Here is a 17,028-nt window from a genome sequence, read left to right as displayed (position 1 = left end):
AGCAGAGAGACTAGCAGCAGTGTAGCCCTCTGTGGCTCCCTCTGCTACTCCCATTTTAGGATTGATTGTGCTTTCCCAATCAATGACACTCGGGTGCATTCATGAAGCGAACGTGTTATACTACAGTACTACTATATGCATAAGTTATGCTTTTATGCAAAGAAAATACCATTTCAATCTGTGTTGCTGTATTGGTTTGTAAGCGTTTAATTCAATACGTCTTGTGAATTGTACATATTTCAGTCAGCGCTACAGTGTTGTGAAATTTGCCCCCTTTATCATTTTCTCTATTTTTGATATTTAATTTTATTAGATCTTCAACCAAAACCTAATATTAGATAAAGTGAACCTGAGTTTACAAATAACCCCCTAAAATTATACTTTATTTATTTAATTGTTAACAAAGTTATGCAACACTCAATTCCCCTGTGTGAAAAAGTAATTGCCCCCTTTCACTCAATAACTGCTTGTGTAACCTTTTCCTACAATGACTGCAACCAAATGCTTTCTGTAGTTTTATCAGTCTCTCACATCGCGTGGAGGAATTTTGGACCATTCTTGCATGCAGAACTGCTTTCACTCAGTGACCATTTGTGGGTTTTCAAGCATGAACTGCTGGTTTCAAGTCCTGCCACAACAGCTCAATTGGGATTATTAGGTCTGGACTTTGACTAGGCCAAAACGTCAAATGTGTTGATTTTTTTGCCATTTTGATGTAGACCCGATTGTATGTTTAGGATCATTGTCTTGCTGCATGACCAAGCTGCGCTTCATCTTCAGCTCACAGACTGATGGCCTGACATTCTCCTGTAGAATTCTCTGATATATAGCAGAATTCATGGTTCCTTCTATTAAGGCAAGTGGTCCAGGTCCTGAGGCAGCAAAGCATCCCCAAACCATCACACTACCACCACCATGCTACTGAACCACCACCAGGTTCTTACTGTTGAATGCGGTGTTATGTTTTCTCCAGACAAAATGGGACCCATCTCATCCAAAAAGTTGACTCAAGTTTGCCAAAAATGATCATCAAGAATCTTGGAAGAATGTTCTATGGACAGATGAGGTTGGTGGTTTCAAGCAGATTTAAGTAAAAAATGTTAACTCGGCCACTCAGGAACATTCCACAAGTCTTCTTGGTAAGCAACTCCAGTGTAGATTTGGCCTTATGTTTTAGATTATTGTCTTGCTGAAAGGTGAATTCATCTTCCAGTGTCTGGTGGAAAGCAGACTGAACCAGGTTTTACTCTAGGAGTTTGCCTGTGCTTGGCTCTATTATGTTTCTTTTTTATCCTGAAAAACTCCCAATTTCTTAACGATTACAAGCATACCCATAACATGATGCATCCACCACTATGCTTGAAAATATGGAGAGTGGTACTCAGTAATGTGTTGGATGTGACCCAAACCTTGCATTCAGGACAAAAAGTGAATTGCTTTGCCACATTTCTTGCAGTATTCTTGCAGTTCCTTGTTGCAAACAGGATGCATGTTTTGTAATATTTGTATTCTTTACAGGCTTGCTTCTTTTCACTCTGTCATTTAGGTTAGTATTGTGGAGTAACTACAATATTGTTGATCCATCCTCAGTTTTCTCCTATCACAGCCATTAAACTTTGTAACTGTTTTAAAGTCACCATTGGCCTCATGGTGAAATCCCTGAGCGGCATCCTTCCTCTCCGGCAACTGAGTTAAGAAGAACGTCTATCTTTGTAGTGACTGGGTGTGTTGATACACCATCCAAAGTGTAATTAATAACTTAACCATGCTCAAAGGGATATTCAATGTCTGCTTTTTTTTTTAACCATCTACCAATAGGTGCCCTTCTTTGCGAGGCATTGGAAAACCTCCCTGGTCTTTGTGGTTGAAATTCACTGCTCGACTGAGGGACCTAACAGATAATTGTATGTTTGGGGTACAGAGATGCAGTAGTCATTCAAAAATAATGTAAAACACTATTATTGCACACAGAGGGAGTCCATGCAACTTACTATATGACTTGTTAAACACATTTTTACTTATGAACATATTTAGGCTTGACATAACAAAGGGGATGAACATTAAATGATTCAAGACATTTAAGATTTTCATTTTTAATTCATTTTATAAAATGTTTGAAAAACATAATTCCACTATGACATTATGGGGTATTGTGTGTAGGCCAGTGATGACAAAAATCACAATTTCATCAATTTTAAATTCAGGCTGTAACGCAACAAAATGTAGAAAAGTCAAGGGGTGTGAATACTTTCTGAAGGCTCTGTATGACCTCAAAAATAGAAAAGCACCGGCAATTCACAGGGATGAATCTTTGTTCATTCGAAGGGCAACATCCATGTTTGTAAGGCCTTTTTGATACCATATCTCAACACACTGGGTAGAGATAGCTGAAGTGGGTTCATACAGGTAGGCCCTTTATGTCCTGGATGGTACAAGGCTTTTGTAGTTGTTAGTTATTTGAAGTTGTGGATGCGGGGATACCTGTGTGTATGTGTATATGGTACGTATGTATAGATGTGCTTATGCGTTGCTTTGTGTGTATCAATCAAGCTGAATGATAGGCTTTCCCACTGTGGCATTGTCAATTGGTAATCTATCAGACTGTTGTAGTCTGGCCGGCTGGCTGTTTCCTCAGATCAAGACCAAATGGTATCCTATTCTCTATTTAGTAGTGAACTATAGGGAATAGCTGGTCCTTTGGGACAGTCTCACCTGCTAATGAAAGCCCAAGAAGTCCTCTGCACAGCCCAGTCGTGTAAAATGGATGACTTCCTTCCTCAGAGGGAGCTAATACACACAGTCTCTCTCTGTTTCTCTCTCGCTATCAACATCTCCTCTCTCGCTCTCCAGCATACAAACACACATTTAGGATTCAGGTTAGCTCTGCAGGAAGCACTTGGTTTATTTGTCTTTTATTTGTTAGAGATAATAGTCATAAATGACCAGAGTAAATATTCAACCAAGGTTGTGGTCACCATCACCTGCTTATAAACTATAGTAAAGCATATCAGTCTTGTTCACAATGTGTCTCTGATTGAATCGCAGAGTTGGTGTTTTGTTTGTACATATCAGGACATTTTCAGGATTCTAAGCGATACAAATATCTCTGAAGCTATGATAGTATTTTTTTTAGTTGCGTTTTTACCCTGGTGAGGTTTAGATTTTTCTGCATACCATTATTTTTGTATTTCCCCTTAAATATTATACATTATATAATATTCTAATAATGACAGCCACAGTTGTACGGCACGTTTGAAATTTAAAGTATGCAATCGAGAGCCCCAAACTACTGCTCCGGTAATAATTTGCCATAATTGTATAAGTATGTGGAAACTGCGATGTAAAATGGAGCAATGACTATTATCAGGTTGATAACCAATAATTACTTCCAAACTCGTCGGTCATTAAACAGGCTCCTGTGGAGAGACCAAGCTGAATATACAGTAGACCTCTCTCTGGGATTCTACTGCTCTCTCTCTCCCTGGGATTCTACTGCTCTCTCCCTGGGATTCTACTGCTCTCTCTCTCTCTCTCTGGGATTCTACTGCTCTCTCCCTGGGATTCTACTGCTCTCTCTCTCTCTCTCTGGGATTCTACTGCTCTCTCTCTCTCTCTCTGGGATTCTACTGCTCTCTCTCTCTCTCTCTGGGATTCTACTGCTCTCTCTCTCTCTCTCTGGGATTCTACTGCTCTCTCTCTCTCTCTCTCTGGGATTCTACTGCTCTCTCTCTCTCTCTCTGGGATTCTACTGCTCTCTCTCTCTCTCTCTGGGATTCTACTGCTCTCTCTCTCTCTCTGGGATTCTACTGCTCTCTCTCTCTCTGGGATTCTACTGCTCTCTCTCTCCCTGGGATTCTACTGCTCTCTCTCTCTCTCTCTCTCTCTGGGATTCTACTGCTCTCTCTCTCTCTGGGATTCTACTGCTCTCTCTCTCTGGGATTCTACTGCTCTCTCTCTCTGGGATTCTACTGCTCTCTCTCTCTGGGATTCTACTGCTCTCTCTCTCTCTCCCTGGGATTCTACTGCTCTCTCTCTCTCTCCCTGGGATTCTACTGCTCTCTCTCTCTCTCCCTGGGATTCTACTGCGCTCTCTCTCTCTCTCCCTGGGATTCTACTGCGCTCTCTCTCTCTCTCCCTGGGATTCTACTGCTCTCTCTCTCTCCACTCCCCCTTTCTCTCGCTTCATCTCCACTGTGTATTTCTGTGCTTCTCATGCTTCCTCTCCTCCCTCCACTCTCTCCTCATCCCTTTAGTCTCTCTGAAAGATGAACCATCCTCTCATCTATCATCTTAATGTATTTATACCAGGTGAGACAGCCTGAGAAGTGATGAGGGAAGGGTTGTCCTGGAGCTCTAGCCAGTGTCCCGAGCATTATTTACATTAAACCACCGAGATCCCCCCCCCCCCCCCCAGGGCTGAAGTTGTCATTTGCAAGGCTAGCCTCCCCTCCACGTCAGCCAGGGAAGGACAAGCTGGAATTGATGTGTTCCCGTCAGAATTTGAATCTGTTCGGTCCACAAGCACAGCGGCCTGGTGTTGTGAACTCTGTCGTCCAGGCGCTGTGGTTATTAGTAAAATGCAACCATCACATGGACAAAGTTACACATAACTGTAGATAAACTGTACCTTTTAGATTGTGCAAAAACAGATAGTTATGTGGAGGATTGTAAGCGTATAGATTTGGAGGGGTAAACAGCCTCATGGATTAATGGACAGATGTACAGATGATAATATTAGTACTAGACTATAGATCTAGTTCAAGGAAGTCCCTCTAGTTGAGAGTGTTATCCAAGAGAAAGGCCTGCTGGCCCCACTCTGGAGTAGAGAGCTCTCCCAGGCAGGATGCGTCATATCTGTGGGAGTCCCTGCCACCCTGGGGCCCGTATGCTATCACAGCTAGACCCTCCGACCTATCACAGCTAGGCCCTCGCGCTCACCTCACACACTCTTCCACCCAGCAGGGGGAGTGTTGGGCCTCATCCCCCCCCCGACGTGACAAACAGCCCTATTGTATAATATACAACATTATTACACTCTCTTCTTCCCTAAACTTACCTTCTTACTCTCTCCCCCATGTCATTCTGTCTGTATTACCTCTCCTCCCCCATGTCATTCTGTCTGTATTACCTCTCCTCCCCCATGGCATTCTGTCTGTATTACCTCTCCTCCCCCATGTCATTCTGTCTGTATTACCTCTCCTCCCCCATGTCATTCTGTCTGTATTACCTCGCCTCCCCCATGTCATTCTGTCTGTATTACCTCTCCTCCCCCATGTCATTCTGTCTGTATTACCTCTCCTCCCCCATGTCATTCTGTCTGTATTACCTCGCCTCCCCCATGTCATTCTGTCTGTATTACCTCGCCTCCCCCATGGCATTCTGTCTGTATTACCTCTCCTCCCCCATGTCATTCTGTCTGTATTACCTCTCCTCCCCCATGGCATTCTGTCTGTATTACCTCGCCTCCCCCATGGCATTCTGTCTGTATTACCTCGCCTCCCCCATGTCATTCTGTCTGTATTACCTCTCCTCCCCCATGTCATTCTGTCTGTATTACCTCTCCTCCCCCATGTCATTCTGTCTGTATTACCTCGCCTCCCCCATGTCATTCTGTCTGTATTACCTCGCCTCCCCCATGGCATTCTGTCTGTATTACCTCTCCTCCCCCATGTCATTCTGTCTGTATTACCTCTCCTCCCCCATGGCATTCTGTCTGTATTACCTCTCCTCCCCCATGTCATTCTGTCTGTATTACCTCTCCTCCCCCATGTCATTCTGTCTGTATTACCTCTCCTCCCCCATGGCATTCTGTCTGTATTACCTCTCCTCCCCCATGGCATTCTGTCTGTATTACCTCTCCTCCCCCATGGCATTCTGTCTGTATTACCTCTCCTCCCCCATGGCATTCTGTCTGTATTACCTCTCCTCCCCCATGGCATTCTGTCTGTATTACCTCTCCTCCCCCATGGCATTCTGTCTGTATTACCTCTCCTCCCCCATGTCATTCTGTCTGTATTACCTCTCCTCCCCCATGGCATTCTGTCTGTATTACCTCTCCTCCCCCATGGCATTCTGTCTGTATTACCTCTCCTCCCCCATGGCATTCTGTCTGTATTACCTCTCCTCCCCCATGGCATTCTGTCTGTATTACCTCTCCTCCCCCATGGCATTCTGTCTGTATTACCTCTCCTCCCCCATGGCATTCTGTCTGTATTACCTCTCCTCCCCCATGGCATTCTGTCTGTATTACCTCTCCTCCCCCATGGCATTCTGTCTGTATTACCTCTCCTCCCCCATGGCATTCTGTCTGTATTACCTCTCCTCCCCCATGGCATTCTGTCTGTATTACCTCTCCTCCCCCATGGCATTCTGTCTGTATTACCTCGCCTCCCCCATGGCATTCTGTCTGTATTACCTCGCCTCCCCCATGGCATTCTGTCTGTATTACCTCGCCTCCCCCATGGCATTCTGTCTGTATTACCTCGCCTCCCCCATGGCATTCTGTCTGTATTACCTCGCCTCCCCCATGTCATTCTGTCTGTATTACCTCGCCTCCCCCATGTCATTCTGTCTGTATTACCTCGCCTCCCCCATGTCATTCTGTCTGTATTACCTCGCCTCCCCCATGTCATTCTGTCTGTATTACCTCGCCTCCCCCATGTCATTCTGTCTGTATTACCTCGCCTCCCCCATGTCATTCTGTCTGTATTACCTCGCCTCCCCCATGTCATTCTCTGTATTACCTCGCCTCCCCCATGTCATTCTGTCTGTATTACCTCGCCTCCCCCATGTCATTCTGTCTGTATTACCTCGCTCTCTCTCCTGCTCTCTCTTTCTATTTCTTTCTGTCTGTTTCTGTGCAGAGGCACTAAGCTGTGGCAGCAGCCCTCTCGTTAAGATAAAATATGACTAGGACATGGAGCAAATGGGCTACTGTATTAACACGCTGTCGCTGTATTAACCTGCTGTATTAACCGGCTATCGCTGTATTAACCTGCTGTATTACTTGCTGTCGCTGTATTAACATGCTGTCGCTGTATTAACATGCTGTCGCTGTATTAACATGCTGTCACTGTATTAACCTGCTGTATTAACATGTTGTCGCTGTATTAACCTGCTGTATAAACATGTTGTCGCTGTATTAACCTGCTATCGCTGTATTAACCTGCTGTATTACTTGCTGTCACTGTATTAACATGCCTTCACTGTATTACTTGCTGTCACTGTATTAACATGCCTTCACTGTATTAACCTGATGTCGCTGTATTAACCCGCTGTCGCTGTATTAACCCGCTGTCGCTGTATTAACCCGCTGTCGCTGTATTAACATGCCTTCACTGTATTAACCCGCTGTCGCTGTATTAACCCGCTGTCGCTGTATTAACCTGATATTGCTGTATTAACATGCTGCCACTGTATTAACATGCTATCACTGTATTAACATGCTGTCGCTGTATTAACATGCTGTATTAACCTGCTGTCACTGTATTAACATGCTGTATTAACCTGCTGTCACTGTATTAACATGCTGTATTAACCTGCTATCGCTGTATTAACCTGCTGTCACCGTATTAACATGCCTTCACTGTATTAACCTGCTGTCACTGTATTAACACGCCTTCACTGTATTAACCTGATGTCGCTGTATTAACATGCCTTCACTGTATTAACCTGCTGTCGCTGTATTAACCCGCTGTCGCTGTATTAGCCTGATATTGCTGTATTAACATGCTATCACTGTATTAACATGCTGTCGCTGTATTAACATGCTGTATTAACCTGCTATCGCTGTATTAACCTGCTGTATTACTTGCTGTCACTGTATTAACCTGCTGTCACTGTATTAACCCGCTGTCACTGTATTAACCCGCTGTCGTTGTATTAACATGCTGTATTAACCTGCTGTATTACTTGCTGTCACCGTATTAACATGCCTTCGCTGTATTAACATGCCTTCACTGTATTAACCTGCTGTCGCTGTATTAACCCGCTGTCGCTGTATTAACCTGATATTGCTGTATTAACATGCTGCCACTGTATTAACATGCTATCGCTGTATTAACATGCTGTCGCTGTATTAACATGCTGTATTAACCTGCTATCGCTGTATTAACCTGCTGTCACCGTATTAACCATAAACCAAGAAAAAATCAGGAGCTCAGGCAGCCAGTCAGCAGCCGGAGTTCTCCTCAGATCATTCCTATAAATATGGAGTCAATTGCTTAATACTGGGCCATCAGACTGTAAACAAATACAATTTATAACGTTTATTTAATAGTATTGACCCAACACCCAACACCATAATGCTTTCTACTGGAACTACAAAATAGACTGCTATAGCAGTTGTCATGGAATTGTACGATTTTTATCCAAAACCCACGTTTCATTCTTAGTCAAGAAAAGATGAGCTTTGCGTGTTTCCACTGGAACTTTAAATAGACCGCTGTATTATGGAAGTGTTGTGGATGGACTGGAGTTGACTTTTCAACATTCTGTGAGAGTATCGTGACTATATCCAGCGGCAAGGCGCATGGGGAGATGGATGTCACTGTCGCACGCCGACTCAAACAAGCCTTTCTTCCCCTCACACCCCGGGGGCGTAACTGGCCTTTAAAAAAAAAAGGGACTCCAAAAACAAACTCCAAAGAGGAGTGTGTTGCCTATTGCAGTGGGAGTCCAGTTCCTGCTGTTTCTCCTAAGCAAGAACAGGTACTGTTGAACTAGTTTCTGTCTCTCTCCTTAGCAAGAACAGGTACTGTTGAACTAGTTTCTGTCTCTCTCCTTAGCAAGAACAGGTACCGTTGAACTAGTTTCTGTCTCTCTCCTTAGCAAGAACAGGTACCGTTGAACTAGTTTCAACAGAGCTGAGTAGGGCATTTAATGCAATGGTGAAGCCTTTGTGAAGGTAGCCTAGTGGTTAGAGCGTTGGACTAGTAACCGAAAGGTTGCTAGATCGAATCGAGCTGACAAGGTAAAAAAATCTGTCGTTCTGCCCCTGAACAAGGCAGTTAACCCACTGTTCCTAGGCCGTCAGTGTAAATAAGAATTTGTTCTTAACTGACTTTCCCAGTCAACACACAAACATGCACATGCCCTGACTGTGGAAAGACTTCCAATCCTTCCCCTTCATGTGCTGACTGGAGGTGTGCTACGGTCCAAATGAACCCTCCATGGCTTGGTCCCACTAAACCCTCCATATCTTTGTCCCAATAAACCTTCCATATCTTGGTCCCAATAAACCCTCCACGGCTTCGGTCCCACTGAACCATCCACGGCTTGGTCCCACTAAACCCTCCACGGCTTGGTCCCACTAAACCCTCCACGGCTTGGTCCCACTGAACCCTCCACGGCTTCGGTCCAACTGAACCCTCCACGGCTTCGGTCCAACTGAACCCTCCACGGCTTCGGTCCAACTGAACCCTCCACGGCTTCGGTCCAACTGAACCCTCCACGGCTTGGTCCCACTGAACCCTCCACGGCTTGGTCCCACTAAACCCTCCATGGCTTGGTCCCACTGAACCCTCCACGGCTTGGTCCCACTGAACCATCCACGGCTTGGTCCCACCGAACCATCCACGGCTTGGTCCCACCGAACCATCCACGGCTTGGTCCCACCGAACCCTCCACGGCTTGGTCCCACCGAACCCTCCACGGCTTGGTCCCACCGAACCCTCCACGGCTTGGTCCCACCGAACCCTCCAAGGCTTGGTCCCACCGAACCCTCCACGGCTTGGTCCCACCAAACCCTCCACGGCTTGGTCCCACTAAACCCTCCACGGCTTGCCCAGCGCAGCTCCTTTCTGGAAATTGAAAAACTGGGAAATAAATGGATGGTACTGACACACCTATTGTTGTATGTATGAGTAAATGAAGCCTGTCATTTGGACTTTAATGATAATTACCTGTTGAGATGAATTGTCACCATGCAGTAGGTTCTCTCTCCGTACCTTTTCTATTGTGGCATTTATCCTCGTTGCTTCTAGAGAACCTTCCGAAAGCTTTTGTATGGAAATGCTGTGCTATAAACTTTTCCCCAGCTGCCAATGTATTAGTGGCATCTGCAATATCTGAAGTAGTGTTGCTCTTGACACCTTTCTATGTGATTGGCAGTTGCCTGTGTCAAGTTTTATGCTGACATTAAATTGGGCATCTGTTGCACAATTTGTATCCCCAGTTGTACATGAGAAATGTATATGTATGTACAATGATAACTTCTCCTTCCCAAGAGGTGGGCATGACAAACACTGACATTCCTTCTGGTTCGTTAAAATAGATTCCATTGTTGACATGGACAAACTCAGTTTTGTTTTCATGTCAATTCAATGGATGGATACGTTGAGCTGGATATGTTGGTGGATCAAGAAGCAAAATGATAAGGGGTCGATCTCGCCAAAGTTTAGCGCTATAGCACGAAAACCTTTACTGCCAATTTTCCTGTGTTCGCAGAGACTGCATTCATGGTGAACTATGCATATGTCGGCTCAATCGGAAATTACCTTTACATTTCAAGCACGTTATAGCACTGAACTTCGACAATACGGATTAAACGGAGGACTAAAACATGCGTTGTTTATTAAAGCTTGGTCAGTGTTACCTGACGTTGTTTATTAAAGCTTGGTCAGTGTTACCTGACGTTGTTTATTAAAGCTTGGTCAGTGTTACCTGACGTTGTTTATTAAAGCTTGGTCAGTGTTACCTGACGTTGTTTATTAAAGCTTGGTCAGTGTTACCTGACGTTGTTTATTAAAGCTTGGTCAGTGTTACCTGACGTTGTTTATTAAAGCTTGGTCAGTGTTACCTGACGTTGTTTATTAAAGCTTGGTCAGTGTTACCTGACGTTGTTTATTAAAGCTTGGTCAGTGTTACCTGACGTTGTTTATTAAAGCTTGGTCAGTGTTACCTGACGTTGTTTATTAAAGCTTGGTCAGTGTTACGTTACCTAACGTTGTTTATTAAAGCTTGGTCAGTGTTACGTTACCTAACGTTGTTTATTAAAGCTTGGTCAGTGTTACGTTACCTAACGTTGTTTATTAAAGCTTGGTCAGTGTTACGTTACCTAACGTTGTTTATTAAAGCTTGGTCAGTGTTACGTTACCTAACGTTGTTTATTAAAGCTTGGTCAGTGTTACGTTACCTAACGTTGTTTATTAAAGCTTGGTCAGTGTTACGTTACCTAACGTTGTTTATTAAAGCTTGGTCAGTGTTACGTTACCTAACGTTGTTTATTAAAGCTTGGTCAGTGTTACGTTACCTGACGTTGTTTATTAAAGCTTGGTCGGTGTTATGTTACCTGACGTTGTTTATTAAAGCTTGGCAAGTGCTATGTTACCTGACGTGTCCTTCAGGGACACCACCATATTTTCTGCCACCTGCAGAATAGTAGCTTCCTATTTGGCAATAGATTTGATAAATTAAAGTCTAGTACACAAATGACCGTGACAGTGAACCACAACACCTCTCAGATCATGGCAGTTCCCCTGATCCTCGCTTCTAAATGTCAGAGTTTTCAGTTCGAGCGCAAACACCTTCCTCCCACTCACTCTATCCCTAAGCACAAAACTGACAATTATCCTGCAAACTGGAGGCGAAATGCGAGACAGGGATTTCCCATCAAACAGAGGCCTGCATGGGAGCTGAATCTAGATAAATAAGAGTAGCAGTCTCTATGGATACAGGGCCCGGGGCCATTGCCTTGCTACCAGGCAAAAGTCCCACCAGGACATTGATGCTGGACAACCTGACAGTTGACTAACCCAACACTTAATAGGGAGAAGAGGCCTCCATCAGGGCCTTAATAGGGAGAAGAGGCCTCCATCAGGGCCTTAATAGGGAGAAGAGGCCTCCAGTAGGGCCTTAATAGGGAGAAGAGGCCTCGAGCAGGGCCTTAATAAAGAGAAGAGGCATGCCTCCAGCAAGGCCTTAATAGGGAGAAGGGGCCTCCAGCAGGGCCTTAATATAGAGAAGAGGCCTCCAGCAGGGCCTTAATATAGAGAAGAGGCCTTTCGGGCAGGGCCTTAATCGGGAGAAGAGGCCTCCGGCAGGGCCTTAATCGGGAGAAGAGGCCTCCGGCAGGGCCTTAATCGGGAGAAGAGGCCTCCGGCAGGGCCTTGATAGGGAGAAGAGGCCTCCGGCAGGGCCTTGATAGGGAGAAGAGGCCTCCGGCAGGGCCTTGATAGGGAGAAGAGGCCTCCGGCAGGGCCTTGATAGGGAGAAGAGGCCTCCGGCAGGGCCTTGATAGGGAGAAGAGGCCTCCGGCAGGGCCTTGATAGGGAGAAGAGGCCTCCGGCAGGGACTTGATAGGGAGAAGAGGCCTCCGGCAGGGCCTTGATAGGGAGAAGAGGCCTCCGGCAGGGCCTCTGATAGGGAGAAGAGGCCTCCGGCAGGGCCTTGATAGGGAGAAGAGGCCTCCGGCAGGGCCTTGATAGGGAGAAGAGGCCTCCGGCAGGGCCTTGATAGGGAGAAGAGGCCTCCGGCAGGGCCTTGATAGGGAGAAGAGGCCTCCGGCAGGGCCTTGATAGGGAGAAGAGGCCTCCGGCAGGGCCTTGATAGGGAGAAGAGGCCTCCGGCAGGGCCTTGATAGGGAGAAGAGGCCTCCGGCAGGGCCTTGATAGGGAGAAGAGGCCTCCGGCAGGGCCTTGATAGGGAGAAGAGGCCTCCGGCAGGGCCTTGATAGGGAGAAGAGGCCTCCGGCAGGGCCTTGATAGGGAGAAGAGGCCTCCGGCAGGGCCTTGATAGGGAGAAGAGGCCTCCGGCAGGGCCTTGATAGGGAGAAGAGGCCTCCGGCAGGGCCTTGATAGGGAGAAGAGGCCTCCGGCAGGGCCTTGATAGGGAGAAGAGGCCTCCGGCAGGGCCTTGATAGGGAGAAGAGGCCTCCGGCAGGGCCTTGATAGGGAGAAGAGGCCTCCGGCAGGGCCTTGATAGGGAGAAGAGGCCTCCGGCAGGGCCTTGATAGGGAGAAGAGGCCTCCGGCAGGGCCTTGATAGGGAGAAGAGGCCTCCGGCAGGGCCTTGATAGGGAGAAGAGGCCTCCGGCAGGGCCTTGATAGGGAGAAGAGGCCTCCGGCAGGGCCTTGATAGGGAGAAGAGGCCTCCGGCAGGGCCTTGATAGGGAGAAGAGGCCTCCGGCAGGGCCTTGATAGGGAGAAGAGGCCTCCGGCAGGGCCTTGATAGGGAGAAGAGGCCTCCGGCAGGGCCTTGATAGGGAGAAGAGGCCTCCGGCAGGGCCTTGATAGGGAGAAGAGGCCTCCGGCAGGGCCTTGATAGGGAGAAGAGGCCTCCGGCAGGGCCTTGATAGGGAGAAGAGGCCTCCGGCAGGGCCTTGATAGGGAGAAGAGGCCTCCGGCAGGGCCTTGATAGGGAGAAGAGGCCTCCGGCAGGGCCTTGATAGGGAGAAGAGGCCTCCGGCAGGGCCTTGATAGGGAGAAGAGGCCTCCGGCAGGGCCTTGATAGGGAAAAGAGGCCTCCATCAGGGCCTACTACTACTGTATGTACTACTGGACTAGTTGTTATGCTATTGTTGTTGTGTTATATGTTGTGGTATTAATATGGCAGAATATAAACAGTGTAGTTATTCACTCCGCAAGGCAATCAAACAAGATAAACGTCAATATAGAGATAAAGTGGAGTCGCAATTCAACGGCTCACACACGAGACGTATGTTGTTTTTTTACCTTTATTTAACTAAGCAAGTCAGTTAATAACAAATTCTTATTTTCAATGACGGCCTAGGAACAGTGGGTTAACTGCCTTATTCAGGGGCAGAACGACAGATTTTTTACTTTGTCAGCTCGGGGATTCAATCTTGCAACCGCAAGACTTCCGGCCTATATGGCATCCCTAGCTGCCATACAATGCGTCCTCAGAGCATGCAGAGACCAGCTGGCTGGTGTGTTTACGGACATATTCAATCTCTCCCTATCCCAGTCTGCTGTTCCCACATGCTTCAAGATGGCCACCATTGTTCCTGTACCCAAGAAGGCAAAGGTAACTGAACTAAATGACTATCGCCCCGTAGCACTCACCTCTGTCATCATGAAGTGCTTTGAAAGACTAGTCAAGGATCATATCACCTCCACCTTACCTGCCACCCTAGATCCACTTCAATTTGCTTACTGCCCCAATAGATCCACAGACGATGCAATCGCCATCACTTTGCATACTGCCCTATCCCATCTGGACAAGAGGAATATCTATGTAAGAATGCTGTTTATTGACTATAGCTCATCATTCAACACCATAGTACGCTCCAAGCTCATCATTAAGCTCGGGCCCTGGGTCTGAACCCCGCCCTGTGCAACTGGGTCCTGGACTTCCTGACGGGCCGCCCCCAGGTGGTGAAGGTAGGAAACATCACCTCCACTCCGCTGATCCTCAACACTGGGGCCCCACAAGGGTGCACGCTCAGCCCCCTCCTGTACACTCTGTTCACCCATGACTGCATGGCCAAGGACGCCTCCAACTCAATCATCAAGTTTGCAGACGACACAACAGCAGTAGGCTTGATTACCAACAACGACGAGACGGCCTACAGGGAGGAGGTGAGGGCTCTGGGAGTGTGGTGTCAGGAAAACAACCTCTCACTCAACGTCAACAAAACAAAGGAGATGATCGTGGACTTCACGAAACAGCAGAGGGTGCACCCCCCTATCTACATAGACGGGACCGCAGTGGAGAAGGTGGAAAGCTTCAAGTTCCTCGGCGTACACATCACTGACAAACTGAAATGGTCCACCCACACAGACAGTGTGGTAAAGACGGCGCAACGGAGCCTCTTCAACCTCAGGAGGCTAAAGAAATGTGGCTTGTCACCTAAAACCCTCACACACTTTTACAGATGCACAATTGAAAGCATCCTGTTGGGCTGTATCACCGCCTGGTAAGGCAACTGCACCGCCCGCAACTGCAAGACTCTCTAAAGGGTTTTACGGTCTGCCCAACACATTACTGGGGGCAAACTACCCGCCCTCCAGGACACCTACAGCACCCGATGTCACAGGAAGGCCAAAAACATCATCAAGGACATCAACCACCCGAGCCACTGCCTGTTCACCCTGCTACCACCCAGAAGGCGAGGTCAGTAGAGGTGCATCAAAGCCGGGAGCAAGAGACTGATAGAAGCTGTTTATCTCAAGGCCATCAGACTGTTAAACAGCCATCACTAGCACATAGAGTCTGCTGCCTGTAGGCATAGACCAGAAATCACTGGCCACTTTAAGCAATGGAACACTAGTCACTTTAATAATGTTTACATATCTGACATTACTCATCTCATATGTATATACTGTTTTCTACCCCATTCTATGGTATCTCATTCACTTAATAATGTTTACATATCTTGCATTATTCATCTCATATGTATATACTGTTTTCTATAATATTCTACAGTACTATATCTTAGTCCATTCCGTCTGACATGGCTCATCCATATGTATGTAGTCTTAATTCATTCATACTAGATTTGGGTGTATGTTGTGTGCATTGTTAGATATTACTTGTTAGATATTACTGCACTTTGAGCTAGAAACACAAGCATTTCGCTACACCCGCAATAACATCTGCTAATCACGTGTATGTGACCAATACAATTTGATTTGTATTTGTTGTGTTATATGTTGTGGTGTTATATATCAATACAATTTGATTTGATTTGTATTTGTTATGTTATATGTTGTGGTGTTATACAGTACAAGTCAAAAGTTTGGACACACCTACTCATTCAAGGGTTTTTCTTTATCTTAACAATTTTTTACATTGTAGAATAATACATCAAAACTATGAAATAACACATGGAATCATGTAGCAACCCCCCCAAAAAAACGAACCCTTACACAGCCTGGAGGTGTGTTTTGGGTCATTGTCCTGTTGAAAAACAAGTGATAGTCCCACTAAGCGCAAACCAGATGGGATGGCGTATCGCTGCAGAATGCTGTGGTAGCCATGCTGGTTAAGTATGCCTAGAATTCTAAATAAATCAGTGTCACCAGCGAAGCACCATCACACCTCTTCCTCCATGCTTCACGGTAGGAACCACACATGCAGAGATCATCCGTTCACCTAGTCTGAGTCTCACAAAGACACGGCAGTTGGAACCAAAAATCTCAAATTTGAACTCATCAGACCAAAAAACCTAAATTGTAATTACCTCGCTACTATGGCCTATTTATTGCCTTACCTCCTCAAGCCATTTGCACACACTGTATATAGACTTTCTTTTTTTCTATTGTGTTATTGACTGTACGCTTGTTTACTCCATGTGTAACTCTGTGTTGTTTGTGTCACACTGCTTTGCTTTATCTTGGCCAGGTCGCAGTTGTAAATGAGAACTTGTTATCAACTAGCCTACCTGGTTAAATAAAGGACTTGTTCTCAACTAGCCTACCTGGTTAAATAAAGGACTTGTTCTCAACTAGCCTACCTGGTTAAATAAAGGACTTGTTCTCAACTAGCCTACCTGGTTAAATAAAGGTGAAATAAAATAAAAAGATTTCCACTGGTCTAATGGCCATTGCTCGTGTTTCTTGGCCCAAGCAAGTCTCTTGTTCTTATTGCTGTCCTTTAGTAGAGGTTTCTTTGCTGCAATATGACCATGAAGGCCTGATTCACGCAGTCTCATCTGAACAGTTGAGATGTGCCTGTTACTTGAACTCTGTGAAGCATTTAATAAGGCTGCAATCTGAGGTGCAGTTAACTCTAATGAACTTATCCTCTGCAGCAGAGGTGACTCTGGGTCTTCCTTTCCTGTGGCGGTCCTCATGAGAGCCAGTTCCATCATAGTTCTTGATTGTTTTTGCGACTGCACTTGAAGAAAGTTATTGAAATATTCCGTATTGACTGACCTTCATGTCTTAAAGTAATGATGGACTGTCGTTTCTCTTTGCTTATTTGAGCTGATCTTGGTATTTTACCAAATAGGGCTATCTTCTGTATACCACCCCTACCTTGTCACAACACAACTGATTGGCTCAAACGCATTAGCAAGGAAAGAAATTTCACAAATTAACTTTTAACAAGGCACGCCTGTTAATTGAAA

The sequence above is a fragment of the Salmo trutta genome, chromosome 8 (genome assembly GCF_901001165.1).
Source record: "Salmo trutta chromosome 8, fSalTru1.1, whole genome shotgun sequence".
NCBI classification, from domain to species: domain Eukaryota; kingdom Metazoa; phylum Chordata; class Actinopteri; order Salmoniformes; family Salmonidae; genus Salmo; species Salmo trutta.
Note: the sequence above shows the minus strand (reverse complement) of the source record.